This window comes from Nicotiana tabacum, chromosome 1 (assembly GCF_000715075.1).
Source record: "Nicotiana tabacum cultivar K326 chromosome 1, ASM71507v2, whole genome shotgun sequence".
Classification (NCBI taxonomy): domain Eukaryota; kingdom Viridiplantae; phylum Streptophyta; class Magnoliopsida; order Solanales; family Solanaceae; genus Nicotiana; species Nicotiana tabacum.
This window is the reverse complement of record NC_134080.1, coordinates 205101118-205115921: the sequence shown is the minus strand read 5'-3', so window position 1 is coordinate 205115921 and position 14804 is coordinate 205101118. Positions and strand designations below refer to the sequence as shown.

Here is a 14804-nt window from a genome sequence, read left to right as displayed (position 1 = left end):
AAAACATTATGATCACCCTTAATAGTTGTTCTTTTGTAGGCTCGGCTATACTCCCCAACCACTCTAGTTCTACTTTATATGCTTTAATGATCATACATCATTTTCGTTAATTTGCCTAAGAATTTAGATAAAAATAATTGCGGATTTTCGTTCCTGTCTTTATCTTTTAATATGTTCTTATCAATTGTTTGATTCGACTAACTGTTATTTTTACTTTCTACTTATTTAGACATTACACACAATGGCTAAATATTAATAAGCGACTAAGAAATTGGTCATTCCACCTAAGTTTTACGGTTAAATCGCTCCATAAAGAGAGGTTATCCATTCTCAAGACTCTTAGCTGCTATTTGGATATAGATTTTTTTTCTTTCTAATATTTAAAAATAAATAAAAACATTACTTATCTTATAATTTGATTAATTATTGAAAAAAATTGAAGAAAATTTTCCAGGTTCCAAAAACTGTTTTTTTCTAGTAAAATGCATTTTCAAACTCAACTTTCACTTCTAAAAATTATTTTTTTTAAAATTTTAACAAAATCTATATTCAAACGTCTGCTTAATCGTTGATCTTATGTAGGCTCAGCTATAACTACTCTAGTTCTAATTTATATGCGTTAGTAATTTGCTATCCCCATGAAATTATGACAAGCAGACAAAGATCGCATGATTTTCATTGGTTAGGTACTTAAGACTAGATAATCATATGAAAAATATATTTCCCAAGTGGACCAGGGTTTGTCTTATCCCGCAAATTAAAGTGTAACAAAACGTTTCGGTTATAGTTTTCAATTCTGACCATAACAGAAATGGAGATGAGAAACCGCCTTTTTGGATAACAGAAACAGAAATTGTACTTTAAAATTTATCTTTTATTTAATGTCATGCTAGGCCAAACAGCCCCCTATTTACAACATTTTAAGGTTTGTCTTTGAGACTTACTGGTAAATAAAAGTATTCCCTTGGTTTCAATTGATGTATCTTAAAAATGAAATATAAAAATCAAGAATGTAAAAGAGATTTTTGAATCTTACGATCTTAAATTAAAAGCATATATAACATACCAAAAATTAATATTTAAATTTTATGGTCTTAAACATGCCATGTTCTTCTTGGAAGAAAGTGTTTTACGGGTAAAATGAGAATATAATTGAATTAAGAAATTACAAAATTTAGAAATGTAATGTTCTTTTCTAAAGAAATGATATGCTTTTTCATATTGGACTTGTCAATAAATTAGGTAACTTTATAACTTAATTTTGAGATAACATCATCATTGTATAAAATGGAACGGAGAAGCTAATATTTCAAGCCTACTCATTAGTAGGGCAGAGCTGGCATGCGCAAGTTCGGTTTAACCTAGTAGTTTTGGTTCAAATTTTGTATTTATCTTAAGAATTCCTCTAAATATGTAAAAAAAATATATTTAGAACCTAGCAACTAAGGGTGAGCGTTCACAGTTCGGATTGAATATGAAAATTTCAGTTTGGATACCGTCCAAAAAAACCGACCAAAGTAGGTCTAATGGATAATAATTGTCCAAAACGCGACCATTAACGTATGGTCGGTATTTTGAAGGTCAGAAGGACATACCGACCAAAGTTGGTCAGAAATTACCGACCAACTTTGGTCGGTCAATTAAATTCAAAAAAAAAATTGCCGAAAAAATCGACCAAATCGAACCGGGGTTTGTACTGTGGCAGGATACTATTCTACCACTGGACCATTGGTGCATTTTGTTTTAAGACTGTCTTTTATTTCATTTATACTCTTTAATTATATTTTTGCACGAAAATAATCGACCAATATCGGCCGATTTTATTAAAAAATAAAATTACCAACCGAATTCGGCCGTTTTTTAAAAATGACCGACCGAATTAACCGAACGATTTCGGTCATTTTTTTAATATTAATTTTAATTTATTTTAAATAAAAAACCAACCAAAGTTGGTAGGTTTCTTGAAAAATAAATTTCGCGAGACTCAAAAATAGTTTTCCGCATTTTTGCGCCAAAGAAAACCGATTAAAGTTGGTCGATTTCATAAAAAAAATTAAAAAATAATATATTTTAAAAAATCGATCAACTTTGGTCGGTCGACCGCAGTCGATTTTTGCCGAATTTCTAGTAGTGTTTCTATTTTCGGATCGAAAAAATATCAATCCAAATCCAATCTAAATAAGCTCGGATTGGATCAGATTTTTTAAGTTCGGTTTGGATATTTTGGATTTTCATTTTTGAGTTATAAGTTGAGATGTTTCTTCTTTTTACCAAAATAAATATCCAAATGAAGTACTCATGTTAAATTATCTGGAAAGTTCCTCGTTCTCCACCACATCACCCAAACAAAGTATTCAAGTAATAAAAATATTATCAAGGAAATGCACTAGAGACATCGATACGGCTAATAAGAAGTAGTAATAGTAAAACCATGTTCAAATAGAAAGTATCCTGACAGTAACTTAGTACTCATTAGTATTGAATATATGAGATAATATCTAATGGGTAGGGTATTGGGCATAATTTGGTAAATACCGAATTACCGTACTGAAACCGAAAATTTTGATATTTGGTATACGGTATTTTGGTATTTGGTAGGGTATTTGGTTTAAGTTTTTAAAAAAACTTGTATTAGGTATGATATTTTAAAATAAAATAGCGAAATACCGATACCGTACCGAAATATATATTATATTACGCAAAACACATATTATCAATTATAACATAAATATAAAATATCTAAAATTTTACTTTCCTTTATTCTCAAAGTTCATCAATTAACTCTAAACAAGTAACAAGACATTTCTAATGATCAAATATTCTTTTATGTAAAATTTTCTCTATTTGGGTCAATATTTGCTAGTTTTGGACAAAATTTTTGTCAACAAATATTTTCAGTTTTGTATTTTTGAGTACTTTAATTAAGAATATTAGAGTGTATGGCTTTATGCACTAGTTAGTATTCAAACCGAAGTTACCGAACCGAACAAACCGAAACCGAAAGGAGAAAAATCGAACCATACCGAATTTAATTAGGTACGGTATTGGTATAGGATTTTAAGAAATCGAATACCGAAAATACCGAACCGAAATGTATAAATACTATACCGTACCGACCGACGAACACCCCTACTTATTACTATTTGGGGAGAAATTCAAAAATAGCCAGATTTACAACTGGTCGTTCAAAAATAGCCCAGCTTCAAAAGTAATCAAAATTTAGCCACTTTTCATATAAAGATAAATCTGAGCGAAAATACTGTTCAAAACCCGAAAAATACGCCAGTATATTATGTTGGAGTTCCAGCATAAGTATACTTGAACTCCAACATATTATACTGGAGTTCTAAGTATGCTGGAACTCCAGCATAATATGATGGAGTTCCAGGATAAGTATGCTAGAACTCCAGCATAATATGATGGAGTTCCAGCATAAGTACACTAGAACTCCTCCATAATATATTGGAGTTCCAGCAACTATACCGGTCCAGCATAATATACTGGAGTTTGGAGCACCGGTGCTCCAGTCTCCGGTATATTATACTGGATCCAGCAAAGTATACCGGTCCAGCATAATATGCTGGAGTTTATATACAGGTGCACCGAACTCCAGTATATTATGTTGGCCGATCTCTGTTGCAGCAAAATAGTGGCTATTTTTCATTGACTTGATAAAGCTGACTATTTTTGAATGACCAGTCCGAAAACTGGATATACCGTGTTATTTTTACTACTATTTGCATATGGATAATGTACCAAATGCAATATCTCCAATCCGAAAAAATTAAATCCAATCCAAGCCGAAATTCAAACCAAAAATTTAGATTTGGATTTGAATTTCGGGTTTGCCCAAACCATGCCCAACCCTACCAACAATTTACACAGACTACAATCCCGAACCAATAAACTTTAAATTCATTAGTCAAAGATGGAAAAAGCGTTTAACCAGTGAGTCACTGACCCAAGCTGTACGTAATTGATTCAGTGCGCATGATCAAGAATATCATGCGTTTCTTTCAGTTTTCTTGACCAACTTTAATCAAGAATATAAGATAAGAGCTCACTTAGGTTAAGCAAAGAAAAATAACGTACCATTTCCACAAACAGAGAAATATCTCATCATTAATTCTACTATTACTATATTAAAACAGCAGAACTAAGTTCCATACATAGAATTTTCACACAAAACTCATTCAAACCAAATATTCAAAACCAAAACACCATCATATATATATATTCTTTAAAAACTCCAACATATATTATAAATACTATATTATATTACTTACTTAATGATTCTTAACAATAAGCAACACATTTCTTCTTGCAATCCATAGTACAGCCACCACCTCCACCACCATAACCATAACCTTTTCCAGCTCTACTAAATGATTTGAAACATTTAGCTGGACATCTTAGTATCTTACCCAAACATGGGCCTTTATCTTTACAAACAACAGTGGGCCTTATAATACCACCTTTAGCATATCCTCCTTTTGGGCCTCCAAATCCACCACCATATCCACCACCACCAAATCCAGGTATGTTAAATCCACCACCAGGCCCAAATCCAAATCCACCACCATTATCATTTTGAGCAGCAAAAGAGAAGGTAATTGTGATGAAAAAGAAAGTTAAGAGAGTAAAAATGAGTAGAGAATTCTTCATTTTTGAGAAAGGAATATGAGAGAAATGAGGAGTTGGGGTTTTATGAGGGGAAAGGGAATAATTATTTAAGGAGAAGTGGAACATAGTGTTGGCAAAAGCATTTAAGAAAGAGGGAGAGAAAGTTGAGTTTTAAGTGGATGGCAGTTGGGGTTGCAATTATTACACTAGGTATAGATTATGGAAATCTAGTCTAGTGTTTTTATTGTATGTTCTAAGGTGTGAAAGATTTCCACATGTCTATCAATATTTAGCTTATTATATAAACTGTAAATTAGTAGTCAAGTACCTATCGAAAACAGCTTCTCTACATTCACAAAGTAGGGGTAAGATCTGCATATACAAAATACGTTACTTTTTTCAGACCTCACTTACGGAATTATTCTGAATATGTTATTTTTGTTGGTATATATAGAGTGTAATTAGTTGATCACAACTTATTTGATTTTGAGGCATAATAGTTATTCGGTGAACATATATAAATTAACTTATTATAATATGTTACTTTTTTTATTTATTTTACTTTTTTTTAACGCTAAAAAAATTAATTTTAATGCATAATTATAGATTTCCCCATGTTTTCCGCAAAAAGTCAAAAATCGATTCCAAGCCCTTTAACTAGCAGTTATAAATCTAAGTAATCGTGAATTTCTTCCTTTATTTCCCTAGTTAGAATTCTTAGTTCCGCCCTGACAACTATAATCAAAGTTGACAAGTCCAAGTAAATCTATTTTAGGAAAGGTCTTTTCCATCAAGGAATTTTGCCATCTTCTAGGTACATGCTTTCATTTCAGCATGCTAAATTTCTTCTACGTCCACTCTATTCTTGACACTTTTCATTCCAAGAAGATCTAGCATGGTCCTATATCCATACCAAACTCAGCCAAACATCTATAGACATATGGGCAGGAGCTTAATTTTTGTAATAAAAAAATTCATGCCATCGGAAAATAATTACAATAAGGCTATTAGTGTTCTAGTATATACTTAATGGACGGTTTCGAGTCTAAACCCAAACAGGCCAAACTTAAGGGTTTTGAACTTTTTCTTTACAATTACAAATAACATTTATTCAGAGTTCATCTAGAATATATGAATCACGTTACTTAAAATGCAAATAAAAAATAGAGAAGAAATGAAACTTTAATACATTCTCAAATAAGAGCTCTTAATAATTTTAAACAAACAATAGAGCTAAATTAGAAAATATAGGAAAGTAATCTTCAGATGAACAAGCCTTTAATCTAGTTGATTGTGACGACCCAAAAGGTCATCTCGTGTTTTAAAATCCAATCCAAGGTTTCGAGGCCTTCAAAATCCCATCTTCTTTCTCCTCGATTTACGTGCACAGTCCGGATGCGTTTCCGAAAAGCCTTTATATGAAAATTTGTTAAAATGCTAAGTTTTGCCTTTAGAAATTTATTTAAGTTGATTTCGGTCAATATTTTGAGTAAACGGACCCGGACCCGTATTTTGATGGTCCCGGATGGGTCCGTACTTGGGCGTATGCACGGAATCGAATTTCAAGGTCCCTAGCCCGAGAAAATGAATTTTTGAAGAAAATTGTTAAACTGAAAATATAATGGTTTTTAGAAATTGAATAATGTTTGATCTTGTTGGTATCGGGCTCATACTTTGGTTTCGAAGCCCGGTACAGGTATCATGTCAGTGAAATTTGGTAAAAAAACGAAGTTCATTTGACCGGGATTCGGACCCTCGGTTGTGAAAATAGAAACTTTAACTGTTCTTGAGAATTTCATTGATTTTGATGCTAAATCCGTAGTTTTTGGTGTTATTTTAGCGATTTGATCGCCCAAGCAAGTTTATATGATGTGTTAAGACTGGTGTGCATGTTTGGTTTGGAGCCTCGGGGGCTTGAGTGTGTTTCGGATAGGCTACGAGATGTCTAGGCTTAGAAAAGATCTGGTGTAAGATAGTTGCAAAGTTGCAGATCTCTGAACCTTGGAGTGCGGCCATGCTGGAAACTTCGCGGACCGCGGTGGGATTTCGCGATCGCGGTGGAGGGCTTCACGGACCGCAATGGGTAAGGCTAAGGTTTCGCGGCCGCGCCCATAATTCTGTGGACCACGGTAAAGATTTCGTGGACGTGGTAGGGTAAGGCCAAGGTTTCGTGGTCGCGCCTATAATTCTGTGGACCGCGTAGTGAGGATCCGGGGCGCTATATAAACGGGACTTTTCATCCACTTTTCACTTTTTCAAAATCCTAAAACATAAGAGGCTATTTTCTAAATACTTTTTATTCCCCAAATCATAAGTAAGTGATTCTTAACTCATTTCTTTCAATCTATTTCATCTTTTTACAAAAATTCATCCTAGAATCTAGGGGTTTTCATTGTGGAATTGGGTGTTTTGGGTAGAACTTAGGAATTTCGAAATTTGGGGATTTAGACCTCAAATTGAGGTCAAATTCCAAAACTAATTGTATATCCGGTCTCAGGGGTGAATAGATAATCGGGTTTTGGTCCGAATTTCGGGTTTTGACTAAGGGGTCCCGGGGTCGATTTTTGACTTTTTGGGAAAAATATTGGGAAATCTATAATTAGGCATTGGAATTGATTTCTTTAGCGTTAATTGATGTTATTAAGTTAATTATGAATAGAAACGAGTGGATTGGAGGTGGAATCGAGAGGTAAAGCGGTATTTGAGCTTTGAAATACCTGTTGGCTTGAGGTAAGTGTTTGGTCTAACTTTGACTTAAGGGATTAGGGATCCCCGACTTATTTGCTATGTGAAATTTCATGTGTGTGGCATATAGGTATGGTGACGAGTACCTATGCGCCGCCAAATTATCTGTTTAGCCTGTTCCCTTCCCCGTTCCCTTATATATTGCTTTTCTGCCTTAACTGCTACTTGCTTATTGATGCTTCCATGTCTAATTGCTTCCTGTTAAATGTTGTTTTCCCTATTGAAGGTATTACTTGTTCCGTAGTTTTATTATATTATATTGTTGGTTTACGTGGTTTATTGATACTTTATGGTATACCTTGATTGGTCTCGTTGTGTAGTAGTAACTGTTGAAGTTTCGTAATGATATAGACCTCCCGTCGTTATGATTTGAGGTATAAATATTGTGGGAAGGTTTTGAGCAAAATTGTGAAATGCTTGTTCTTATTTTGTGATTGGTACTGATATGTTGGGATCGGGTTGCACGCCGCAACAGGAGGAATAAGGGTGAAATGTGATTGTCTGGTGGGATCGGGTTGCACGCCACAACAAGGAGTAATAAGGGTGGACATGTGGGATCGGATTGCGCGCCGCAACAGGAGGAATAAGGGTGATATATATCGAGGAGTAATAAGGGTGGACTGGTGGGATCGGGTTGCACGCCACAACAAGGAGTAATAAGGGTGAATGATCATGTTGTTACTGATATGGTGATATATATCGAGGAGTAATAAAGGTGGATTGGTGGGATCGGGTTGCACGCCGCAACAAGGAGTAATAAGGGTGAATGATCATGTTGTTACTGATATGGTGATATATATACTATTTGCTCTTATTATAATTTACTCTTACGTTACCATTCGTGTTCCCTTAACAATTACAATAAGATTAAATAGTATATATATCACCATATCAGTAACAACATGATCATTCACCCTTATTACTCCTTGTTGCGGCATGCAACCCGATCCCACTAGTCCACCCTTATTACTCCTCAATATATATCACCCTTGTTCCTCCTGTTATAGCGTGCAAACTGATCCCACCCGTCCGCCCTTATTACTCCTTGTTGCGACGTGCAATCCGATCCCCCCAGACAACCTCAATTCTCCCTTATTCCTCCTCAACATATCAATAACCAGACATAGTTTAAAATCAACCACAATAACAATTCAACAACCCAATCACAAGGATTTCTACCACCAAAAGTATGAGTACACGGCAACAAGAGAATCACGGAAAAATCAAGAAGCACAACAACCTTTACAAAACAACAAGACATATAAGGCCTGTGATAACTATACCGACAACTACAACAATTTGGACACATAGCATATATGCACAGGGTCATAGAGAAATTCATAATTAAGAGATAACAAAACAATAAGGAGTATAATCACTTCAGTTAAGGAAATAAGGGCCAAGTAACAAGTAAGAGTTAGAAGAAAGCTAACAACGTCGTAGGGAGCATATAGAGGTAAAACAAGCAATTAGGAAACTCAATCATATCGGAAAACTTCCCACTTAATAAACATAAGGACCTAAGAACCCTAAAGGCAAATTTTCCACAAATAAGACTGAGCACGCACTTATCACCTCGCATGCACAGACTACAATTAGCATAGAAGACTCAAATTCTAAGGGGAAGTCCCTCACACAAGGTTAGGCAAGATACTTACTTCACTCCGGCCAATTCAATACTCAATTTAATTTTTCCTTTACCAATTCATCAACGCTCGGCTCAATCTAGCCAAAAACGACTTGAATACATCAAACAATGCAAGAAAAAACAATTTCAATTAACAAAGCTATGATTCTTATACAATTTGCAAAAAGTCAACAAAAGTCAACTCCCCAGGCCCGCACATCGGAACCCGACAAAATTTACAAAAACTGAATACCCATTCCGATATGAGTTCACTCATACAAAAGTTATCAAATTCGGATACCATTTGATCCTTCAAATCATCATTTTACATTTTTGAAAGATTTTACAATTTTTCCTAAATTTTCCTTTTGATTCTCATGAATTTGATGTTAAATCTAAGATATAATCACAAAATGCAGTTGGAAATTGATTAAAGGTACTTACCCAGTGACTTGGCATGAAAATCTCTTCACAAAATCGCATCACCTCGACTCTAGGGTTCAAAATATAAAAAATAAAGCAAAAACTCGAAATAGCCAGCTTTTAGCAGGCTACAGATGTCGCATTTGCGACACTGGGTTCGCAAATGCAAACTTGCAAGCGAAGAAATCTTCGCAAATGCGAAGCCTAAAGAATCTTGTCTCCATCGCAATTGCGATGAGGCACTTCGCAAAAGCAAAGTAGGGCCTTCGCAAAAAGCGGCCCAAATGTTCGCAAATGCGAACTCCCCCTGCCCAGCCCATCTTCGCAAATACGAGAAGAATCTTGCAAATGCGATGAAATGCTCGCAAATGCGAGAACAGAAACACCAGCACAGCTGAACCTCTTTCAAACACTCTGAAATGCATACAAAACTCATTCGAGCCCTCGGGGCTCCAAACCAAACACCCACACAGGTCTGAACACATAACACGAACTCGCTCGTGCGATCGGAACACCAAAATAACCTCTAGAACCACGAATTGGATACCAAAATGCATGAAAATCACTATGAACTTTAAGAACCTCTAGAATTGCAACCAAGCGTCCGAACCATATCAAATCAATTCCAAACGACACCAAATTTTGCAGGCAAGTCCAAAACGACATCACTGATCTGTTCCAACTTTTGGAATCGCATTCTGACCTCGATAGCACAAAAGTCAACTATGGGTCAAACCTCTCCATTTTCCAAACTTTAACTTTTCCAACTTTCGCCGAAATGCCTCAAATTACCCTACGGCCTCTAAATCCAAATCCGAATGCACGCCTAAGTCCAAAATCATCATACGAAGCTATTGACATCATCCAAAACTCATTCCGGAGTCATTTACCCAAAAGTCAAATTCCGGTCAAATTCTCACTACTTAAGCTTCCAAAACTAAATTCCTTCTTCCAATTCGACTCTGATTCATCCGGAAACAGAATCCAACCATGCACGCAAGTCGATACATATAATATGAAGTTGCTCGTGATCTCAAACTGCCGAACCGGACGCAATTGCTCAAAACAACCAGTCAAGTCGTTACAAAATTGATGCTCTCATCAGGGGGAGTTAATACGCGTTGTACTCTTTTTTTCCTTACAAGGTTTTGTCCCACTAGGTTCTCCGTGCAAGGTTTTTAATGAGGCAACCAAAAGGCGTATTGTTAGATATGTATACTCTTTTTTCTTCACTAAAATTTTCTCCCACTGGATTTTATTTTAGTTAAGATTTTAACGAGACACATTATATGTTGAATAGATATTCAAGGGGGAGTGTTATAAATAGAATTGTATTTAAGACGAATGTCTATATTTTAGAGAGATTTTAGGGATTTTTACTTGGTGGCTAAGTCACTCTTTTCCTATAAATAAAGGGGTTCTATTCCTTTGTAATTCAATCCAAATCAATAAGAATTCTCTTTTTTTTTTTAAAAAATATTCTTCTTTTATTATTTTATAACAAAAAGCAATATTTTTGTCTACAGTAGCAAAATTTGTAAAAGCAAATAACGGAAGATCGTAGCAGTAGCCTAGTCAGGAAATAACTCAACAAATTGGACTAATAAACTATTGTGTGTGGCTCAATCTGAAAATCTATATTTAATAGATACGAAAATTTTAAACTATGGACTCCAATTAACTTGAGATTTGAGCGGAATATTGATGGAATATTCTCAAATCAAAATTCAATTTAATTTAGGTTATTACCGAAATATTTCTGCTTGTAATATAAAGCTAAGAGAAATGAATAAATAGAGAATCAAATAGCACCATCTATATACTCCCTCCGGTCCAAAATAAGTGATTTTTTTATTATTTTCACACATATTAAATTTTTTTAACTTTTAGCATTAATTAGCAATGAAATTAACCATATTGACATTTACTATCTTTTCATATAAACACTCCTAACACATACTCCAACATTAATTACTCCAAGGGCAATGTAGGAAAAAATAATTAATTCATTCTTGAAATCTAAAAAAATCACTTATTTTGAACCACAAAAAAAAAACTAAAAAATTACTTATTTTGGACTGGAGGGAGTAATAAATAAATGTCTTTTTTTTTTGTCGAAGTTGTATGAATTAATTACTCAGTAATAAAATATTAGCTACGAGGTGTACTATATTGCCTAGTAATTGAACGCAATTGGGAGTAGTATTTATGAGTACAACTATTCTAAACTGAGCAGTGGACATTAGTAAATGAAAAGGCTGCTGAATCACCAAATCTTTGACTTTAATTTTGCACATTAAAGATGCACGTGCCTCTTCATTTTTCGCTATTTTGCTTCCCAAAATTCTACTAAATATATTAATTCTATAATGCATTACTAGCCATCGAATTGCACTCTTGATATACCTATATTCATCTGCGCAAGGGGGTCACATTAACCCCGGGCGGATTTAGGCCTAAATTATGGGATACGAGAACTCATAGTGTTTCTGCTAAATTAGGTATTTTATGTATATATTTTTTAGAGTTGATCTATTATAATTTGGTGGTCCCATATTTTAAAAAGGCTGAATGGTACACTTGATTAAACGTTGAATTATTTACCCAACGGAAGAAGGATCAATTCCCATGAAACACTTTTCCCCCTCTTTTTTAGTGGTGTACCCGTATTCTAGAAATCTTAAATCCGCATCTGACATTAATTAGGGGACTTCGAGATGTATCTAAAATCATTTTTAGTACTCTCTCTGGTCCCTAATAAGTGGCTTTTTTGGCATTTGACACATCCCTTAAAAAATGCGAACACCTAAAGAAAAAAATATGTATTTACTAAATTATTAATTATTTGTTACATTGACACATTGTGATATATAAATAAGGGCAAATATTGAAAAAATAAAATTAATTCCTTCTTAATTATGTAAAAGGACATTTATTTTGGACCAAAATAAAAAGTCTAAAAGATCGCTTATTATAGACCGGAAAAAGTATTTCATTAAAATTCAATGGCACTTAATGAGTTATTTTGAAAAAGTTGAAAGGAGTTTAAAAAGTCCTCTTACTGACAGATCAGTTGTTGCTATAAATTCTATATAGAATGGCATGGCATCTTTATCAAGGACTCCATCTGTTTCAGGCCTTCGCCTGCGAGATACTAGCTCTGACCCCCTACACCTTCCACACATGCCTCTGATATATATGCTTCGGACGGTGATGCTAATGATGACGAGGAGGTGCATTATGATCAATATAGCAGGATCATCATAGTCCCTGAGGGTGATGGGTAAGAGTTATTTGTTATTTTTACATATTGTTTTGTACAGTTTTACTAAGATATTAATGTGTTTTTTTTATTAAATTACAGGTTCATCCCGAGTAATATTACTACGAGGATAATCACCAAAGCAACCAGAAAGCTTTATGATGGCCCTTATGCGACTTGGAGTGAGTTCCTATTCTCGCTGAAGGAGCAAATTTTCAATCAATTTAAGGTATAAATATTCTTTTAAGCAGTATAATTATTTATATTTATGATATTTCCATAAATATTTAACTTTTGAAATACAAAGCAAGTGTGTATGGGAACACCGCTATAGCGCAGAAGTGGCTGCAAATTTTCATCTCAAAGCTCGCAAGCGGTTGTCGCATACTTTCTCCAAAGCTAGAAAGTTAAACCAGAAGCCTGACTGGTTGCTTCAGAATTTATGGGAGGATTTGCAAAGGCAATGGCTTACCGCAAAGTTCTTAGAGAAGAGCGAAAAAGGAAAGAAAGTTTGTGCATCTAAGAAGGGATGATCCTTGCACACTGGAGGTGCGATCAGCCTAGGGACAATAAAAAGAAGAATGGTACGTAATTGCTTAATTTATTTTAATTTTCAAAGTATATCTATTCTGTTTATTAACTAAAATTTATGAGTTTTCAAGAAAAGAAGTTGGGGCGTCCGATGGACCAAGATGAGCTATTCAAGGAGACTCATATTGTAAAGGAAGAAGAAAGAGACGGACCAAGAAAGGTGGATCGAGGGCCGAGCCTCGACTATACATGTAAGTTTTCACTTTTCATTAAGTATTTTGATTTACTTTTATATAAATTTTGAAATACTAATTCACTTGCAATTTATCTGATAGGATCGCTTCACAGTTGAAGTGGAGGAATTCATACGCAGTCAGCCACTTAATGAGTCGGGCGAGCCAATCCAACCTTCGGACGAGGATGCTAAAAGAATGTAGACGGAGGCTGCAGGCGGTCCAAAATGGGGGAAGGTATACAGGCTTCCTACTAAGAAATTCCATCGCTATAAGTGTGGAATGCAAGGAATAGGGACTTCCTCGCAAGCCGAGCAACTTGATGGGGAGAGCCTCTCCGCTATGCGGGAGACTGTGACAAAGCTCACATCCGAGCTAGAAGCGACCAAGGAAAAAGAAAAACTTAGAGATGCTTAGTACATTGGCATGCAAGCTCAATGCCATGGCATGCAAGAGCAGCTCAAATCTATCCTAGCTTCTGGAGGTTTTGCGATTCCACGGTCTCGTGAGTCATCGCCAGAGGCTCTCCTTCCCCGTGCTCGTTCCTCCCGTCCTCCAAGTGCTTGTTCCTCCCGTCCTCTCCGTGATCATTCTTCCCGTCCTCGATAAGTAGACCCTTCTGGATACCGTCTTGGTGATTAAAGTTCATCAGACGGTGATGATAATGATGTACAAAACACTCCTTGACTTTTATATACTTTGAACTAGACAAATAGAATCAGTTTTCCATATTTTAAAATATAATATTTGTTTTACAGACCAAAGTTGGTCGCTATATTTTGATTAATAATAAATAAAAAAACGTAATTTAAATATAGAGACCAACTTTGGTTGCTAAATTTATATTATTAAAATATTAAAGCGACCAAAGTTGGTCGGTATATTGTTTACCCGGAATATTTGATCCTTTTACCTTAGAGACCAAAGTTTAAATAGCGACCAACTTTGGTCCCTAAGGTAAAGGGACCAGCAAAATAACGACCAGGTCTGTTTGGACGCTTTTTGGTCGCTTTTTGACCTGTAAGCGGCCAACTTTGGTCGCTTTTTGTTGTCGTTTTTTTCCGGATATCTAGTAGTGACATACATAGAATTTTTGGTAAGCGATGACAATATTTAAAAAAATGAACGAATAAATAAATTCTTATAGTGATAAGCAATGCCAATTTTTATATTTAGACTCAATATTTTTATTTTGTATACTATATATATAAAATAAAATTTTTGATAAAGCAATGTCACATGACACCACTTGCCGCAAGGTCTATCCGACCTGTGGGATGTCACCGTCCGTTTGAGCACGGGTAAGCACCTTTAATTTATGGGGGAAAATTGCAGGTTATCAATTGGTTAGAAAATGAAT

The 14804-nt window shown here is 35.0% G+C and overlaps 1 long non-coding RNA gene across 2 annotated transcripts; it reads left to right on the top strand.

Moving 5' to 3' along the window:
• The first annotated feature begins 12550 nt into the window (after window positions 1-12550).
• Window positions 12551-14300, top strand: LOC107810810 (uncharacterized). 2 transcript variants are annotated; one of them, XR_001653729.2, is made up of 5 exons: window positions 12551-12701; window positions 12783-12909; window positions 12988-13264; window positions 13348-13462; window positions 13547-14300. It is a non-coding gene; the product is annotated as an uncharacterized LOC107810810 (long non-coding RNA). The 2 variants fall into 2 exon arrangements; XR_001653728.2 differs by having other exon boundaries at window positions 13343-13462.
• Window positions 14301-14804: the final 504 nt, after the last annotated feature.